Source organism: Indicator indicator, chromosome 19, assembly GCF_027791375.1.
Source record: "Indicator indicator isolate 239-I01 chromosome 19, UM_Iind_1.1, whole genome shotgun sequence".
NCBI classification, from domain to species: domain Eukaryota; kingdom Metazoa; phylum Chordata; class Aves; order Piciformes; family Indicatoridae; genus Indicator; species Indicator indicator.
This window is the reverse complement of record NC_072028.1, coordinates 13,719,671-13,738,893: the sequence shown is the minus strand read 5'-3', so window position 1 is coordinate 13,738,893 and position 19,223 is coordinate 13,719,671.

Sequence of the window (19,223 nt, the reverse complement as noted above, 5' to 3'; positions counted from 1 at the left end):
ACTGTCGATAACGTTTTTGTCTTTTAAAAGTGTGATTCTTAGCAGTATTGTCTTTAGTATGTTGACAATAAATACCAAAGCAAAGTGTACGTAAATTAGCTGCTTTTGGTAAAAAATAGGTTCAGGGAAAGGTATTCAGCAAAGGAGTCTTTGTTAAAGTGATACAGTGCAATTTGAGCCAAAACTCTTACTTTGGTAAATATATGGAGGTTTTGTCTTTCCAAGAAAAAAAAATTAATGCCCTGTAAAATCCTGAGGAAAGAGGTGTAGGAGGTAATTGCATTCTTAAAACTTGACATACTAGGTTTTTGCCACCTTCCGTTCAGTTTTCTAAGAGGAGTGCAACTAAATGTCTTAGCTGTTCTTCAGTATTACTCATGCTTTTCAATGTCACTTGAATAGTGAGAATTACCTACAGAGGAGAGATTTTTATTTATAAAGCTATGCTATGAAATACTGACTGTTTATCACTTACTGGTTAAAGGAAGGAGATAGGATAGTTTTGAGTTATGCCAAAGGGACCACTCAGATGCCAACTTTTTAAGCAGAAGCAGGAAACATGAAAAGTGATTTTTTTTTTTTTTTTTTTTTTTAAATTCTTAACTTCTAAAGCATGATTGGTGTCCTTTTTAACACTGGATGAGAGGGATGGGTGTGGAAGTGCAAATAAACTGCTAATACACATTTGTCTTTATTCCAGTAAATGAGGAATCTCATTAGTAGGCACAAGGCCTACTTCCCTACATCATGTAGACTTCTGCTTTCCAGAATTGTAGCCTGTCACAGATACCAGTAGTAAGGAGAGATGAGTAACTCTTCAGGATATAGAGGATATGTTTGCATGGTTAAGTTATTTAAGTCAGAATGACTAAAGGCAAATTCTGATTTTGAAAGCTTAAGGATAAGATCAGGTTTGTGTTGCTTCTTATGTTAGAATGATCAGGAGGAATAAAGGGGAATACTAATACAGTCTGTTCAGTGCTCTGACCTACAGATATCTAGGATACTACAGATATCAATTTATTTCTGCTCCTGCACATGAAATAAAAATTATCTTCTGAGGACTGAAGTTTGTTTTTAGATGTGACAAAATTTAACTTAAGGCTTTTGGTGTTTTCTTTGAGAAGTATGGAAAATACGTTCGTACCTCTCAAAAGCCCAAGGCCATTTCTTTCTGCTTTCTTGGTAGAGACTCTTTAAGCAGTGGTTGAGTTCCACTTCTGCACTACTTCCCTTTGTCTTTACCACATCTCTGCTGTCAATTCTTTTCCACTTGTCATGCTTTTCTTCTTTTGCTGCTGACTTGAAGTTTCTTTGAGAAAGCTGTGATGAAAGCAGATGGCCTAAAAATATCCAAGGGAGAGAGTTTTGGGTTTTTTCTTTTTTTTTTTTAAATTGCCAGTGAATCTTGCAAAACTTTTTCTTCCCACTAACCAGAAAAAAACCTTTCCTATATAGACAGGACACTTCAACATCTTTCAAAAGCCCTGGTAACTCTGTGGCTGTGGTGTGTACGATGACATAGATTTCTTGGAATATATATTCGGTGACTGAACAGGAAATTGTCTGCACTGTGTGAAATAGGCATCAACTTGATGGCATTTCAAGATCTCTTTGTGCACTAGAAATGATCAGTGGGTGAAACACTGTGGCAAATAAGTGTAGATTATAGCTGCAAAATGTATTGGCTCTTGGTCTATGAAACTAAAATAAAGCCAGTGACAGCTAAATGATGAGAGAGTGAAATTCCATGTATTGCAGCACTCACATACTTGGAAACTGCATGGTTTCCAAGAAACAAGAATAAATACAGTAACACTTCAAGAAGTTGCTTATGCAAATTTTTTTTTTTTTTTTTGCTGACCCTGTAGATCAATGTAAAATTTTGGGCCCTGCATTTGAAAACCTTTGTGGTTCAGTCTAACTTAATTGGTTCCATTGTGTTTTGTAGAATGAGGCCTCACACAGAAAAACAGGTTTTAGTTTTGCTTGTTTGTTTTCAGAAAAAGTGAATTAGGCTGCAGGGGTTTTAACTACCTTGAAAAAATACCAAAACGCCACTGTATTGCCTTTATGTGTTTGCTTACTCAACTAGGTAAACTGTATGCTGTGAACTGAATAATTTAGGATTGCACCTATTTATAAATCACCATCTAGCAAGTTTTTTCCTGACACTTTTCCTTTTTTTTCCTTTTTTTTTCTTTTTTTTTTCTTTGTGTTCTGAAGAACTTTGCTTCCAGTGTTTATAGCTCTTTGTAATAGAATGTCAGATCATCAAGCAGGCTTGAGATTTCTCTGTCTTTACTCTATTCTGCTACTAGGTGGCAGCCTTATTCTAAAGACAGCTGCTGTCTCTTGAGGCATTCTTATTGCTGATCCTAGGAAGAGCATAGTATTCGGTTTTAAGTGAACGTACAGTTGAAGGTTATTGTTTTTCTTCAGAATATAACTCATTCTGATCTAAAGTGAGCTTAAAATCCTGCTAATGGGTATTACTGGCTGTCTTTACTGAAAGTAGTCTGGGATGTTAGCTCTCGAGCCGTGAAAATTGGTAGAGGTTAATAATTTGTCAAGATCAAGGAACTCTGAAATTTCAATGGGGAATTTAATTAAAAGATAGTTTAAGGAAGCTTCTTCACCTTCCCTGGAAGTCCTATATATGTTATTCTTGAGTCAAATTTTACCAATATCTTTAATTTTCCTGTTATTTTCACTCTAATACCCTTATGGTTGATTAAAAATTTGAAGTGGGACAAGGTATTGGGGAATACTTCGCAGGTCATTGTTACCCTGTGGCTGAGCAGCAGGATTTACAGAGAAGATGACTAGAATGGAGGTACTTGCTTCAAATATCAGATCCCAAATGAGGTCTTTGGGTTGTTTTTATTTAGTGCTTTTATTTTTTTTCCAATTATTTTTTTTGTTTTTCTAGGTTTTAGGTTATTTTTGAGTGAAATGGTGATTGATGTAGGGCTACGATCAGCACTGTGTTTGTTCTGTGTGTCTTGGACTTTACTATCAAGGATGCTTAGTATCTTATTACCTAACAGTACATGGTGCTTGACTTTTGTTCTTTAAGATACTGATAACCTTTAAGGTATTGATAACCTGTGATTGAAGAGTGTAACCACAAAGCTATCTGTAAACTCTTGTAGAGCTTAAGCCTTTTTGAGTTGCTGTTTCCAGAACATGATTCCTTTATGTGCATGAAGACACAGAGATATTGAGAGTGCCTCTGTGCAAGGGTTTTTGTTTGGATGAGGACTGTGTGTTTCAAGCAGATCTCATAAGCACTGGAAGTACATGCTCTTTGCATCATGGAATGGTCTTGAGGAGCAGGAAATAAATTCCTTTTACAAAAAATTGTCCTTGAAGAAGTCATTCAACTGTTAGTAGGTGTGTGGTCTGCAGGACCAAGATTACCTGTAGCTGACATGCCTCACTTCTTGCTTATTATGAATCTAGAACAGAACAGATGTTAACAAGTTTAACCAGTGCTTTCAGGTGAGTCTAAAAACAATTTTATCCTTCAAAGTATTAACAGTATTATCAATGTTTTGTAGTAGGCTTCCTACTTACTTTGCTTATGGATTCTGGCAAGTGACCATAGCATCTCAAGCTGTTGCTTTCCCCATTTTTATTTATCTATACTGTTTGAAGGTTGCAGGGGTAGCAGTGGTGGTAAGTGCTCTAATATGTAGTAGACTAATATTCTTGCCCTCTTTCACGCAGCCTATCCCGAGAAAAAAAATCAGATAAGCCTCGTTCCTCTTCTTCCCACCCCCCCCCCAAAAGCTGCTTTTCTGGGTGGTACTTAGCTTGGTACAGAGAGCCTGAACTCCATCTTATAAGAGGTTAGCTAACTGCCTTTGGTTTCCTACTATGCATTATTTCTCTTAGTCATACCTTAGTCTTTACTTTTGCCATAAGGGTTAAAAAAATAAATCTGACTTTTAATTGTGGACAATGCTGTTAAGATCAGTGAATGTTCCAGATACCAGGAGCACAAACATTGTCTGGCAACTTTCCAAGTCTCATGGGGTTTTATTTTGTCTTGGAATAAACAGTTACTGAATATTTTATTGAAAAAATCTTCCTAATTAAGAAAAATCTTCAGACTGAGGTCAGAGTTACTTTATTTGGAGGAGTTGTGGAGCAGAATGTATGTGCTTCTGTGTGTGCTTGCATGTCAGCACACATAATGACAAGATGCATGGCTGGAGTGTGCTGTTGAGGTGGTCTGGACCTCTGCTCTTGATGGTCACCACAAACAAATGCTTCATCTCGGGTGCCTGAACTAGCTGGAGTAAGAGGTGAACGAGGACTTCTGTTTTTCAGTAAAATGAATAAGTGATACTGAGTCCTAACACTGATTTTTACAGGTACTGCGTGGTAGTCTGTAATGTATTTGAAAGTAATGTTTATTGAGGTTTACTTACTTGGCAAATTAAAATAAATCTGGCCTATTAAAGGACGTTTTTATTTCAGTAAAATGATACAGTTTGACAACATAGGTCATGAATCTTTAGATCCATGTTGTCATAGCATGCATAAGGCATGCCCTAGGTATTAAATCTGTCTTGTGAAACCACGTCATATCCTGGAGGTAGAGTAGGTTTTATCTTGAACACAAGACAGAAGTCAGAGGAAAGATGTGAGTTTAAAAAGAATAGTTGTTTATTTAGCATGAGACTGTCATCTGGAGTGCTGCATTAAAACTGAAATGTTGATGTGTAACCTCTAATGAAGTTAGATATGCAAGACTTAAGTTTTTACAATTCACTAAGGAACCTATGTTACTGTAGAATGAGGATTAAGCTGTAACTGCTTTTTAATTTAGCTTTCTGAAACAGTGGAGGTTGATTGCTTTACTTGAAAAAGTAATACATCTCTGTTCTTCAGGACAGACCAATTTCAAAGAAAGAAAAATGATACATTAAGTTATGAAATGCTTAAGATACTGAGATGTACTGAGTCTTGGCCAAGAACTGATTTAGAATCCAAATCCTGTAGTTTTGCTGCTTAATTCTGTGGGGAAAAACTATGGGAAAAGGGATGAAATCTTAGGATTTGAAGATAGGCATTAGAATCATAGAATTGTTAGAACTGACTGAGGATTTTTTTTTTTTTGCAACAGGTCTTGATAGCAAATGAAAAGTTTTCAAGAATTTGTTGTTAAAACAATAACTGAATGATTACAATTTTATAGAAGGTCTTTCTAACACTTCTGTGGAGGAGTGTTTTTAAAATAGTACCTCAAAGTGGTGAATAATGGGCTCATTGGAAATGGAGAAAGAAGCCCAATTTAGATACATCCTAATGGCTGCATTCTGAAAAATAGCCTAACTGTCCTGGTAGGGACAAAGTGTCAGTGTGTAGGATTACTCATGAGTCTAGTCACTTCTCTGTGTGTTTTTATTTCATTGGTGCTCATGTCCGTATGAAGAAGATTGAGAGTCATCTGAAATATTTAGCTTACGTTTGTTGGCACTTACAAATTACAAACCTGGCAACTTGAATGATGTTACTTACAACATTCACAGTGCTATCTGCTGGCCCATGGTTACTTAGCAACAGTGAAGCTCACGTTTACTTACAGCTCATGCGTATGCATCTAAATGTAGTTCTGGAAAAAAAAAAGGTTAAAGGAGTACAGAGTTTGGAAGAGAAAATGGATACTGTTCAGCAGTTTGGATTTTGTGACAGATGGCAATAGTACATAGGAAGATATGTCTCAAAATGATTGATTAGTCTTTTAAGAAAATTTAATTTGTGTTACAAGACCTTGAATGCAAAAATCACAGGAATGGTTCTTCTGTCAACTACAGAAAGATAAAAAATAAGAATACAGCAAATGGAAAATAGGGGACACATTCTATTTTGAATACCTGTGCTACAAATGCATTCCTGGGAAACAAAAAAATGATTTTAACATGGGGAATCTGAGAAAGTCACAAAATAATATGTGTATATTCTGCAAGACTAACAGGTTGGTTAAGATTAAACCGAGGTTGGTGTTTGCTGCAGGTTGGTGTTTGCTGCTTGTCAGTTTGCTACTGTTTCTTTGCTGATCAAACTGTGATATCTGAAGGGGGTTTTGATAGCTTGCAGTCTTTATGACTGTAATAATACCCAAAAGCACAGTGACTTGAAAAGCCACTGGCAGACTGCTATGATTACATCAATCTCGATTTCTGGGATTTCAGGCATGCAGTTCTCCTTATTAGTCAGTGTGTAGCTGCAGTAGAGTTTCCTTATATAGCAAAGGGAGGAAGATAATTGCAGCTCACTCCAGACATGAGAGGCAGGGAGCAGTGTGACAAGCTAGGAATTATATGAGTAGAAAAAAGAAAATAGTGCAGAAGGGTATGAAAATAAGGGTAATTCAAGATGAGCATGTGAAGGCTACTGGAGAGAGACGTGAAGACCTTATGTAGAATGTCATGACAGAGAGAGCATTGCCTGTGTTTTGGATTTCTGGAGATGTGTGGAGGATCAGGGTGATTCAGAGAACAAGGGGGAGATGACTGGAAAGGTGCTTCATTTGTAGGAGGACTAAGGATACTGTTATTCAAGCTGTCCTTGGAGTTGAGCTATTCTCTTTTGCTTAAAAATTTGGTGGTTTGAGAGATGAATTCTCCAGAGACTGTATTGTTTTTTCCTCTGCTTGGGCTTCCCCATCTGTATCCTTAGTTGTGAGTTTATTGGGCTTTTCTTGTGGGAAACTATATTCAGACACAGTGTAGAAGATGAACAAGATACTGTGCCATCACTGGGAGTAGGATTGACAGTGCAAATCCCTGTTTTTCAGATGAGAAAACATCTTGTAAATAAGGTTTTTAAGAACTAGAATGAACCTACTTGATACTGATAGAGTGGGTGTGTAAGTCAGCAATCCATACAGCCAGAGTAAAAATACATCTGAAAAGACTTACCTCTGAATTTCAAAGTCAGGTATAAAGTATCCTATACGTCTGATTTCCACACATGTTCATTAGAGATGCAGTTTTGGTGCTGCACGTATTCTTCCTGGGGCTCACAGAACTGATGTCTTCTCCAGTTTGTGAGCCATTGAAATGAGAGGTTGTAATTACCTGCAATACTTTGTGGCTGCCTCAGAGTGGGCATGACGGTATGAGTTAGTGGTTTTTATGAAGTACAGAATAGTGTGTGTGAAGTAGAGGCTTGACAAAAATCTACCATCCAATGCAACTAACAGCCTACTCATCCCATCTTCTGGGAAATGTGCTTGATCTGCTCTTCACACTACTGTAGGCTTTTCGGAGGGAAAGTGAAGCGGTGGTGTAAAATTCTTTTGGTTTCACATTTTCATGAATAGTTACCTCCTTGTGTTGAAAAGTAACAGGCTTTCAAGCAACAAATCTCTATTGAAACAAGTTATTTGCAAGGTAAAACTAGAAAAGTTCATCTTACTTTTTCCTTTTGCTGTTCATTCTTTCAGTAGTGGCGACTAGAAGGGTATGTATGGCTGCTATCTGCCTCAGCATCCCAGGCTTGTTGTTTGCTGCCTGTAGTGTTGATCTGTATAACAAGGCTCTGTTATACAAAAGCAAAAAAATGAGGTGCTCATCCTTACAGAGAAGGCTTGAATATGGCCTCCTTTCCACCTTTTCTTAGAACCATAGAAATCAGGTTTGCTGTGTAATGTGATAAGCTTTGAATGCAAAATCATCTAACCATGCTTGCCAGGAGACAAAGTAGATACTGAGTCAGTTGTGTCCTGTAATTTGTTTTTATGGTGGTTGTAGCTGTTTTTGAAGTGTTTGCTAGGTAGATTGCTTTTCCTGCGTTTATTCAGCTGCAAATGTTATACCCATCTGCTTTGGCAGCTGGAACAAAAGGAGAATAATGGAAGAATGAAAATATGTTGATAGCTAGGTTTGTGCTTTGCACGTACAATTAGTCTTAGTGTCTTTGTGGGCTAATGAAGTTAAAGCAGGACTTCAGATACTATTCTCTTAAACAAAAGCAGCCTGCCTAAAGCTGTCTCTGCTGGTGTTTTCCTTCTCAAACAATAAGACTAAATACTGCAGCTTTAAAAACGGAGTATAGTTTGAGGCTTCTAGCCTTGGGGATGAATTCTTATGTAAATGGCATTTAATATATAAAATTAATATTAATGAGATGGGGAGGCTTTCAGACCTGGCCTTTTGTACTAATCCATTGTGAGCGGAGCAACTCTAGAAATGTGCTGATACTGGCACAGGGACAACCAGGAATTGGCTGCTCTTGGAAAATGCCTCATCAGTCAGTCTTCACAGGCTCCTGGATACTTGTCCTGATCAGATACAGAAGGGGACTTGGACGTTTCTAATATCACTACTCTGCCTGCTGATTCTGTGTACATCTCCCTGGGAACACTGCTGCCATGCTGACATTCAGTTCTAGCTTGTTGCATGGATGGAAGCATAATGAAAGGGTAAGTTATTGGTAGATTTTGGCAGTCCAGTTTCGAAAAGAGTTCTGAACCTTCAATTAGATGTTTTGGGCATAGTCACAAAAAGTCCAGCTGGATGTTAATGTTTAGTAGCTCTCTGCTTCTGATTAATAATGACAGCAAGCCTCTAAAATACTGAAGTGCATCTGTGTAGTGCATGAAAGAAATGTGCCAAGGAACTGAAGCTTCTCATTTATTTTCAGGAAGCAAGATACCTGTATTAACTGCCATGTTAACAGTTCCAGCTAATGAATGTTGTTTGGACTATAAATTTTCTGTAAATGGGATGTTTTTGTGGAAAAAATGTGTTTCTTCCTAATTCATGGAGACTGATGATGGGAGATGAAAGGTCCCCTCAGAAATGCTGAGCCACTTCATTTTGCTCTGTAGTTAGTGCAGCTAGCATCTGGCTGGGGAAGTTTCTAATAGTTTCCTTCTGACATTACCTTCTTCCTTTTCTTGGTGTTTGCTCTGAATGCACTGCTTTAGCTGTCAAATACCTTTCTTGCTTTGAAAGAGGAGTTTTGGAGACTAAGGTTAGCAGATTCAAAGAATTGCTCTAAAAGCTGAAGTACTAACCTTGATCTTCATTTTTTGTGTGCTAATTGCATGATTTCTGGAAAAGCTTTGCATTTCTTCTATTCCCTAGTACTAAAGAATATGCAGTCCTGTGTCCATTGCCTGCTTTCTATACATTTAAGTTTAGGAAAAGTGGACTATTTTCTTCTTGTGGATTGAATGTGACATTACTGCTACTGATTTGTTACTTTAATACTCTTCTGAAAACAGTCCAGAATCAACATCATAGGATCTGAAATGAAAATGCGGGAGAGAAAAGTTCCAAATGTATCCTTTTCAGAAGCTAAAACGGGAAAAAAACAGTCAGTGAAGCTCACCATCATAATTATATTCTTAGTATTAATTAACTAAAATACTGCAGGAAGGTGTTGTTTTACACTATGGTTCTGTATTTAGATCTGCTAACAGAAGGTTGCAGGCTGAGCCTCTCTTGTTCCGGAGTGTTTGCCAAATTTCCTAAAGAATTCGTTTGTCATGCAAGCTTTGCCCTGTGGCATGGCACTTACATGCTATACATGCCTCTGCTGCCACATTAAGTAATAGCTTCTCTTTATTAAATCTGGAGTAAGAACATGATTATTTGTGCTATTGGACTAAGTCACAAATGTATTAAAAATGCTTTTTTTCCTCCCCTGGCTCTAGGGATCTCCCAGCTCATCTCTTAAGTGGTGTGCCTTTTGAGTAGCTGTAGTATTTGTTGTTTTCTTAGGTTCTGCAGTAGGGGTTTTTAATTCATATTATCATTTACATGTCAGCTAGAAGAAAGAAGCTTAAGGCTGTGTTCAAGTGCTTGATACCCATGTGGATAGTCTCCTCTTCCATTGAGAGTGGCTGGATAATGTTCCTTGTCAAATGCCTGGAATTAGAGTGCTGCCACAAAGTGTGCAACAATCTAGCATGTCCAGGCAAAATGGCTCAGCAGGATTCTCAGTGCTTACAGTGCAGAAGCCACCAGTTTTTCTGTACTGCTGTAGGAAGATAGCTGATGCATATCAAAATTTCTGAGGTGGTTCTGACCTAGGATTTGAGTTGGTTTTACCTTCTAAAGGGGAGGAATAATAATAATGGATTGTAAAGCACTGAAGACTTTTTTTTGTAAGCTAGAAGGAGTTTAACTCAGTTTTATAGGTGGAGAAGCAAAGGTACAGAGACAGAGTTAGAAGATACACTGAAGTCTGGCATTTGAGACTGACCTCGTTTTTCTGGAGGCTTTAGTCTGGTATCTCAGGCAGCCTCAGGTTGCTTATGTTTCTTTACCAGGATGTTGGAGTACCCTTGGTAGAATTATCCTGTCTCTATGAGTTGTGGTCAAATCATCCTGTACCCCAGGCAACCCCTTACCTTTTCACTGGTTGTTCGAATGACCTGAAAACCGTTTCCTGCCAGGCAGTGAAGGGTTCTTGCAGCACAGCAAGCATGGCCATCTCCTCCCTAGCTTTTGCCCTGCAAGATTTCCTCATTTACCTTAATTCAGTGATTTTTGTCTGTATTCACATTGGTTTTATTTTGTTTTTTAACAGCATATTGGTTATCTTGCTGTACAAACCCAAGTGGAAATGAAGCACTTGTTTTTGCTGTGAGAGGGGTAGCCAGATCTATACCCACACCTCTGGACCTGACATCTCTTAGATAGTAATGATAAAGGTACAGTATCTTACCCCCATTGCTTGATTGATTATTTTAGGGGAGAGTGCCTGTGTGCTAAGCCTATGGGAAAACCCACTTCTATTGTAATTTCAAACAGCAAAGATAGGGCTCATGCTAAGCCTAGACACTGCTGGCTGAGATACCTGTCTGTCTGCTCAGAGGTGGCTGATCCATGCTGAGTGGCTAACATTTTGTATACCCATGCTTGATGGGATTTAGGTTAATGTTAGATCACTTGTAGCTAATAATGGGAGCTGATTCTTCTGCAGCTATTAGGTGGAGTGGGAAAGGAAGGCACAGCACAGATGAAAACTGGAAACAGATTTGCCTCTACTTCTCCAGAACTTTCTTAGGTTATCCAACATCTTGATATCTGTTGTCTTTGTAGATTTGTACTCTAGTGACACAGTATTATGGGTCAGAACTCATTAGGAAAAGAGTATATTTACACAGGGCAAAATAAAAAGGTCTTCATTAGCTGAGGATTAGATGCATGAGGAGGAACATCATTTGGGTTCATCATAACTTTTTATTAATTTAGGTAGGAAAAAATTCTAAATCTAGGGGTTGATAAGTATGCTTACATGGGCTTCAAGACAATGTACACTTGAGTGAGTACTTCTGTTTGGCTGTAAGCTGTTTTATAGACTGAAGTGAATAACTGTGTGCATCACATCAGATTGTAGAGGTGGTGCTTGAAGGCCTAAGTAGGTATGTGAATTTTGATGGAGCATGAGAGTTTTTTGTTCCTTCTCTTCCTATGCTTAAGAAATGGGAAATAAAATAAATGCCCACATGTATAATAGTCATATTATATTAAAACAAATAAGCTGCAGCAATAATCGGTCTTGCTGTAAAAAAAAAAAAAAAAAAAAAAAAGAGCAGCAGTTGGATAAATGGCAGTCTTGTCACTGCTTGGCTGAAGCAAACATGCTGTCTTTAAGTTACAGCTAAAGAAAAGTTCAGTTGGTAAAAAATACACTAAATAACAGAAATGCAAAGAAAGGACCCTAGTGACTTGAGTTTTGTCTGTTGTCTTCTGTTGTTTCCATGCCTTACAGTAGCTGTTATCAGTAATTCAGGAAGTGAGCTGCTGGGATACGGATAGAACTTAGTACTGCTGATAAGGAAGTGAAATGATTGAAATGCCTGGTGTAGTGTTAGATAAGATGAAATGCCTTGTTTATCACACAAGCAAAATTCTAGTAAGATCCAGGGAGCCAGTACAGTGTTACTCAGTAAAAGGCTGCAGGCTACCTGGGTGATGATCACAGGAGCCAAACAGGATGGGAACTTTGTATCAAGAAACTTCGCTGCACAGATCCCTTCGGTTGAGTGTGGGAGGATTCTGTGTTTCTGATTACATAAAGAGATTCACGGTAAGGGATTCATTACTGGTTTATTTTGAACCTAGCTTGAAAGTAAGAACTTTATAGATGGTGCAGTACTGGTTTTGGTGCTTGTTGTGAAGTGCTGTTAGTTTGATGTTCTTGGCCAGGTTGTGCAGTCTGCTGGCTTGGAGAACATCTGCTGATGTCAAGGAGGTGTTTCTTAAATGATGAATGCAGGCTTCACCTTTGTAAATATTTTTATTTTTCATAAGAATCTTGGCACATTTAAAACTTTCATTCTAAGCAATGCATTTGTAGTTCCGGGTGCCAAACTGCCATTCAAATTACATGGACATCAGTTGTACAATTTTTCACTTTAGCTGTCATGTGTCTGAGTGCTTTAAGACAATCTGTTGAGCAGGCTCGTGCTGAAATGATCTTATGAGGAACCAAATTCTGCAGGAACCCATTTACCTGTGGTATAAGAAGCTTTTCCGTGTACTCTGTAGTAATACTGAAAAATTGTGAGATCAGAACCCCATTTTATGTGAGGAAACAGAGTGAAAGAAAGTCAGAGTCTGAAAGCTGAACCACTGGTTGACAGACCACAAACCCTGCAAGAGGAGATAAACATAGAGAAGTCAGTGCTGGGTGGGAAAGAGAGTAGGAATCTTTCTCAACCAATGTAAGGTATTCATAAACCACAGTGTGTCTTAAAGGTATCCCTGAAGTTAAGTTTCAGTTGCTTCAGTGGTAGGAAGTCTAGGGAAACACTGTTTCTGTTTTCTTCGGTTTGTTTGCATTTGCAGTGTACATATAATAATGTTCAAGTAATTTAAAAAAGTTGTAGGAGTTGCATTTTAAAGGAGAATGGATCAGATAATTGTGGTTATTAAGGCCATTCTCTTCCAAAATTTTGAAGAAAGAATTTTCTCGTGTATTTCATTCAATAATAGCTTTAATGGGCTTTCTTAAATTGTTTATATTTATTTTCAACTTCCTTCTTTAAAGAGCCTATGGAGTAAGTGAACTCAATCAACATTAATAAGCTGAATTCTGGCCCAGTTGAAGAAAAGGACAAAATTCCTGATTTCAACAACTAGGATATTGTTCTGAAAGCTTGAATTAATGTAGTGTCATGTAGTGAATTTCATGTAGCCATGAGTACAGCATAATTTATCATTTATTACGTAAGAAACAGAATGGCTCAGAAGACTAGATACATTTGATATCCCTGTGGCTACATGATTTATTGTCTATGGGAACATAGCAGAAAAACATTTTTGTCTATTAATTTGAATATACTATTCAACTGTTCTTCATGCTGAACACATAATGATGTGTTCAAATTGTTGATGTCCAGTTTTTTGTTAAAGAAAGAAAGATTAAACCTGAAAGATACTAAGCCTGGAATATGTGCCAGTTTTCTTTTACTTGTTGCTGGAGGAGTGCAGATGAAAAGTATTTCAAAAAGGACTACAAGAATGTGGCTTTAGAACCATCAAAGCAAATGATGCGAGGTTTTTTGAACTAGTGTCTACATTATGTTCTGTGACTTGGTTCTGTGTAGATCAGAGTACTTTTGTAATAATGAAGGCTATAATGAGATTCAGAATATCTTGTTTCACTATAATTGAGCTGTTGTGTGACTGAGTAGTTCTTCAGTATTCATTGCTTCAATTTCCCTTTCTGTAAAAATTGTGATAATGGTACTTCTCTCCTGAAAGCCATGTTAAGCTCCACAGGTAAAAGCTACATTAGATTTAATTTTATTTATTGGTTTCCTAGGCCTTTGTGAGATAAGAATAAAAAATAACTGGGTATCTTTCATTGGCCCACGTCACTCTGACTGCTTTACTAAATGCGTTTTTATCTCTTGGAAAATCATTCTTTGTTTCGACACACAGCTAGCACTTAAATTCACAGAAGTGAGGAGCCTGTTGTTTGTATGTTTGTTGACGGTGGTCTTTCTGGCATAGTACTTGTTGATCTGCCTGCTTGTACTCAAGTAAGTGGCTGGCTCAGCTGATCCTGGTGTTATGGAAGGGCTCATAACACTAGGCAGCTCTGTAAACAGTGGCCTGACTGTGTTTACAGACTGCTTGGAAATGTGTGTAACTGCTCAGGTACAATGGAGCGTATAGTTCATGCTCAAGCAGTAAGATGAGCCATTTTGTGTTCCGTGAATGAATTGGGATCTTCATTGGGAGAGACAGTGATAGGAGTGTTGGAACATGTGCTTGAAGACCAAGTTGCCTCTACTTCCTTCAAGCTTTTCTGTCCATGAGCTGAACAGCTTTATTCAGCTGCATGAATCCTTTTCACCTTAGTGGTGCTGCTTGCTTTCCTCTGCTGATTTGCTGGAGCCAACTATTACTTTAGGACATGGCCACTTAATGAGATATTTGAAGTCATCATGTCCTTCACAGAGGATAATCTTGATGTTCTTCTCCTATTTCATTTGTAGTACATCATATGCATTCCACTCTTTTTTGGGGGTGGGGGTAATGTCTTGCTGATTTTGCTACTCAGACTTACTTCTTCTAGGAGTCCTGTGTTAGTGTTATTTGGAACTACTCAGGTACTCTTGGTTCACATCCTGTCCTTTGTGGTTTTGTTTTTGCGTGTCTTGCACTGCACATAATCATCTTTTAATCTCTCTTTGAACAGTTGTCTCTTGTTATATTTTAGTTATTCAATGCTTGGATTACAGAGTTGCTGGGATAGGCCTGAGAGAGACCAGGCCTTGATACCTGCAATTAAGACTCCTGTTTTCCTGGGATGTCACTCCTCTGCTCAGCAGATGGATCTGGGATCCCAGGCTCTGTGTGCTGCCATCTTTGGCTATGTGCAGGCAGTGATGGAGAGTTAGGAAAGAGATAGACAGACTGAAAAAAAAAAGATCAGTGGCAGTAGTAAGCCATTTCGAAGGAGTGGGAAATTTCTGAGTATCTCAGTTGTTAACACTGTCTTCCTAAGCTTTGTGGGAACTCAAGAGAAAGGTGTCATATGCTGCAATTTAAGTTTTGCACCACTGTATAGTGGTTTGCAGTCTAAATATATTCTATTGAGTATCCTTTCAGATAGTTCATATCCCAGATAGTTCATACTGCAAAACAGCTTTGTTTTCACCATTCATGGCTGAATTAAGATAGCAGGAGCTAGCAGTGTTCTTCCTGCTGTTGTCTTCTGTATTTGTGGCTCACCTTTCACTCTTTACTTTGTGCCCTCGTTTTGGTGTTCAGGCTTGAGCAGTACATGTGCTTTCAGGCTCATTCAACTTTCATGCCTCCAACTTCAAGTATGTAGTGTCCTGACTGCTTCTTTTCAGAGACCAAATCCCTTCCAGCACTGCTGTTGCATGCTCATTGGTATTGTATGGGGCTGGGTAGAATAGCAAATAAATGCCTTTCTTCTATAAATAGTACTGTTCTGGATATTTTCTTGCTGTGTTCCTGTTTCCAGTTTCAGCTTAAGTCCCCCAGAAGCCCAGTGTGGGGAGTTTCAGGGTCCTGCTTAATCCTCAACACTTTTTTAGGAAGTGGCCCAAGTTGAATTGCATCTTCCTTGACCTCACTTACCATAAAAGGAAAATTGTGTGCTACAAATTTCTTGATTGACTTGACCACCTTATTTCTGGGTTTGCTTTGTACAGAATTACCAGTCTTAGGGCCAAAAACAAGTTTTCAGATGGCTGCCTGGTTTGTTGTGCTCCATGAAGCAGTTCTTACCATGGCTGTCAATGATTGCCCTGATAAGTCAGTGAGATAGCTTCCAGTCATTGCTGTGGAGCACTGAGCTTGATTCATGGGACTTTTCACTGGATTATGATCAGTGGAACATTTCATAACATCCACTCTTCATTAAATTCAGTTTAGAGAAACTTCAGCAAAATATTCCTGTACCACCTCCTTGTGGCTGAACAAGAGCAAAGGACCTCTGTTTCACTATTTCCATGGACTGTGTGTAGAGTCTCTTGGCAAGTGTAAGATGTTGACCTCCCTGCAGAGTTACTGCAGTCTTTTTAAACACCCAGCCCAGTGTTGTAACTACTCTCCTCATTTCTTGCACTAGAAGATCTTGATGTACCATTACTCAATGTGTGGTTGGCACCGTATTACTATACTTCAGTGACAAATAGTCTCAATATTGGACTAAGTGATCTTAGAGGTCTTTTCCAACTAATTCAAGCTTATGATATGAACTAAGATGAAGTCTGAAACATTTATATCCCGGATCTTGTGTCAGCAGTGTTATTTACTTATGTTCCTCTGAGTGATTTTTGCTGATGTTCTATTTTTTAAGTGCCAGGACTTGATGCTATATTGTTTAATTAAGTGTTGACAGTCCATGCATCTGAGTCTACACTACAGCTGTCTGCAATGCATCTGGAGGTTCATTTGTCACTAATCTAATAGAACTGCTAAATCGATGGTTTAGTATAGTAGTTTTAATTCAGGAGCTTCTTGTGAATGCAGAGAAGAACATTCTGTGTTGTTGCTTAAAATTAATACTCTGGGTTCTGTTTGTTGTTGATTGAAGGTAGCAAGGTGATTCAGAAGCAAAACTTCTTGAGTTCTAATAGAAGTCTTGCAGAGAAGCCCTAGGAGGTACTTACTGTTACACAAATGAAAATGGCTGCACCAAACGTGCTCTGGATATCTGTTTTGAGTAGATCCTTGTACTGAGATACAAGGTTCAGACAAGAAAAGGATCACTGTCCTCAGCCATGCCACTGTGGCCCTACCTTAGAATTTTCAATTCACGTTCAAGTGTTCTTAAACTATCTGCTTTAGTGACATAAAATTAAAAAAAAGATTGTCTTTTCATTCCTTACTCTGAGAAGCTTGTTGTTTGTTGTTAGCTGTCTTCTGCAGTTCCACTGGCATGCAGTGTAATTTTCTTTTAGACAAGCAAGCTTTTCTATAGATGAAATTACTTCTTGTTTCCCATGTCTTTCTTCCAACCGGATGAAAACCATTACAAATTTAGCTGGAGGTGTTTTGCACATCTGAAGTGGATGCAGTTTTCTGTGATTTTTGCCAGTTGTTTAAACATTCACCTGAAGGAGTATGAGTGGTTTCTCTGTGAGTGTGTAGTGAGAAGAGCTTGCAAAGCCACCAGCTTCTGTGCACAAACTCTTTGAATCGTTCTTCAAGCAGAATTTGTCTTGAGACTAAGGCTGAGCTGATGAAGTTTTTCTTGTGTTTAAGTGATGTCAAAGCAATGTCAGTGAGATCTATATCAACAGGTGGATGTAGCACATAGGAGACTTTACTATAAGACAGACGACTACTTGGTCTAGAATTTCCTTAACCTGGTGTTACGGTTATTAGTGGGGAAGAGCAATGTCAGTTAGTGTTCTTGCATAAAAAAGTAAAATATCCTCCCATCCTGAGGTTCCTATGAAGGCTGTTACTTGCAAGGAACAGTGGGCACAATGCTTGCTGTTGTACTGTGGTTGCAACTGTCAAATAGAAATGCGAGGGAGAGAAAAAACAAATCAATAACCACAATTCTAGTTTGCACAAGGCTTCAAATGATGGCAGTAACTGCTTTTGCAGTTACTTGGGGAAAGTTTTGAAGTGTGTATGTCACTAGCTAAAGCATGCTTGAGTCGAGTCAAATGGTTTGTGAGTGACTGGAAGCTGCCCCTTGTCTGTATCTGTCCATGAGCAGTTTGTTCACTTGATTCCACTGCAGTCTGATGCAAACTGAAGTGCTTGTGTGTTTTACCTTTCAAACACTTAAACCAATGCAATGGAAAATTGTGCTTGAAGTGATCAGAATTCAGGCAATACATGCAAAGGGTAGAAGCTCAGGGAAGAGCCTTTTAACCCTGAAATTGTAAGTGAAAGAGCAAAGAAAAAAGTCAAAATACATTCTTACAGTAATTGTCAGTGGTGGTATTGAGAAAGGTGAAGTTGGAAACAATGGTTACAGATGAGCAAGTTAATACAACTGTGTGCAGATTTTTGTGTATTTCTCAAACTTTGAAGCTGAGAAGATCTTTGAAGTAGGAAGGAAACAAGAAAACATAAAGTGCAGTGTAATTTTCATCTTAAATCATGTTGCTGGCAAAGCAGAGACTTCTCTGAGGCATTTGATTTGATGCCAGCCAAATTTCAAGTCAGCATGAATGATTGTGTTGATTTCATTGTGTTTTAGAACAAACTCTGGTTTATGTAAATATTGTTGTTTTGTTTTGTTTTTTTCTGAGAGAAACTGATTTTCTAGAAATAACCCTTTCTTACATGAGTTTGTACTGAGAGATCTATTGCAATCACTTCAGTTACAAGAATTTGCTTCTACTGATTTTGTTCCTATTGGCATTAATGCAGAGCCAAGGCCACTCTTGCACGTTATGTTGGATCCCTACTGACTTTGTACCTGAGCAAACTGCCATGACAGAAGAACTTTTAGCAGCTATAAAAGGTGCCTTATGAGTTTTCTTCTGAGCTCCTAGTAGTAGTGAGAACACATCTTGTAATTGAGAGGCTCCTTGAATCCAGGAGCAGCTGTGGTGGCTGACTGTTAAAATCAGCAGGCTTAAAAAAAGAATTGAGGAGCTGACTGCATTAGATGTATAATCAGTGGAATTTAGGGAAAGCAGAACAAGCAGCATGACTTTTCTGTTCAGTTTCTAGGGGAGAGTTTTGTTGGAGGGTGTGGTGGAGTGGAATGGTGAATCCTTACCCACCACACCAGGGACTGCCAGTCTTCTGTTCCAAGATGGTAAAATAGTTTAGTAGCTATTTGGGTTTAAAAAAAAAAAGGATACTTTTAAAGAATAAAAATTAATGGTAATGAGACAGCTTCTTAATGTAATTAGTTTCTGTCAGTAGCAGACTTAAGGGTGAGGATAAGCTCTGGGGTTGAGTGAGTATGGATGGGCAACAGGTGCTCTCTTGTCCTCCTGAGAGGCAAAGTAACGTGGAGGAAGGAGTTAAAGGTCCTTGTTAAGCCATGTGGGCAAATAGTAAACAGTGTTATCTAGACATCTCATTACTTTGATGTAAATGAAATGTAATTGATCCGTTCAACTATCAGCTGTCAGCTGCTTGACAAGAGATGCATTGCGGTTCTATGTATGGTCTCAGATTCAGTAATCTATCCTTAACTTGCCACTGCCTGGGAGTTTTATTCTTAGATGGAATTTGAAAAAGAATAAAATGGAAGGGGAGATAGAAGTCAGGACTTGCAAGATT